Source organism: Limulus polyphemus, unplaced genomic scaffold, assembly GCF_000517525.1.
Source record: "Limulus polyphemus unplaced genomic scaffold, Limulus_polyphemus-2.1.2 Scaffold3327, whole genome shotgun sequence".
NCBI classification, from domain to species: Eukaryota; Metazoa; Arthropoda; class Merostomata; order Xiphosura; family Limulidae; genus Limulus; species Limulus polyphemus.
Window position 1 is genome coordinate 5935 of NW_013668937.1, and position 1695 is coordinate 7629.

Genomic DNA, 1695 nt, shown 5'->3' on the forward strand with positions numbered 1-1695 from the left:
GATTAAGTTATTGTTAATTGTTATTGGTTTAATGTAAGTGGCTATTGTTCGGGACGAACAATACTAAGGAGGGGCAGTGTTGCGTCAGCGAGGTCACGTGACTAGTATCACACCACGTCCTTCTCGAACCTTAATGGATTATCGGGAGACTACTTGATTGGGGATAGTCTGGTATATATAAGACCGTCCACGAAGCGACGGAGGGGAAATGAGTAATCGAATGTATGCGGACAAAATATTGTTGGCCACGTGAGACGTGAGTTATAGCATTGTTATAGAGCGACTGTTGAAATTAAGTGTATCGTAAAGTTGTATTCGGAAAGAATAAACCAGTTTTATTTAAGAAAGGACTTGTGTCGCTAAAGTTTCGTCGGAACGAATTTACGGAAAATTAATTAACAAACGGAGACGTAACAATACGATTTAAAAAGTGTTCATTTACAAGGAGTAGCTGCCAGTGTTGATACAGAAGCAGCCACAAATTGTGTAAAAAACTGAAGAAATAATAGCACAAGGCCAATACTCATACAAACAAGTTTTTAATGTGGAAGAGACAGGCCTATTTTTATGAAAAAGGCCATTAAAGACTTTCATCACGAAAGAAGAAAAATCGTCTCTGGGGTTTAAACACCCGAAGGATCGGCCAAATCTGTTGTTAGGGGCAATGCTAATGGTGATGTGAAGCTGAATCCTTTGCTCCTATACCAATCCGAAAATTCTAGGGCCTTAAAAAGCATTTCAAAAGAAGTGTTACCTATTGTATGGTGAAGCAAAAAAGAAAAGCTTGGGTAACAATAGATGCTTTTTCAGACTGGTTAACACCACTTTTGTACCATTTGTGGAAAAATATAACCAAGAAAGTAATCTCGATAACAAAGCCCTATTTGTGTTGGGCAACGCCCCTGGCCACCAAGTCAACCTAAATGAACTTTGCCCCCATATTAAAGTCATATTTTTGCTGCCGAATACAACTTCCACCTTACAACCTATGGAACAGGGTGTGGTATCTGTTTTTAAAGCCTATTACCTAAGAAAAACAATGGAACAATTAGCATGTGCCACCGGAGGAGAAGAAGGAAACATCAGGACATATCTAACTGAGATATATATATCATTATTTGTTTTCTATTTGTTACGGGGAAATTCTAGATCATTACGCCATCATCATGATTACCTCCCTTTAGCAAAAAAGTATTTAAATTAAACCGAAAATATAGCCTATAATATTAGCGTATAATGAGGATTTAAGAGGAACCTAAATCTTCTAAGCTGGCCAAGACTTGTAAGATATTATTGGGATTACGGCCGAAAATATCACTAACAGCAAGGATATGCCAACTGATATGCATCCTAATTGTTATAAGTAAGAACAGTACATGAACTTAATTATATTCATACTACATAATATCTGGTTCAGTTGTAGTTCTGATCTATGTAGATATCAGAAAGGAATGATAAGTGCATAAGGCAATATTCATGCTGAAAATATCATTATCTTACCGACCCAGTGAGAAAAACACTATGAAAATAATGAATAGATAAATTTTGCTTAAAGCTTTGGGTAAAAAAAAAATATTTTTCACAGTGTTAAGGGCCCGGCATGGCCAGGTGGATAAGGCACTCGACTCACAATCTGAGGGTCGCGGGTTCGAATCCGCATCCCACCAAACATGCTCGCTCTTTCAGCCGTGGGGG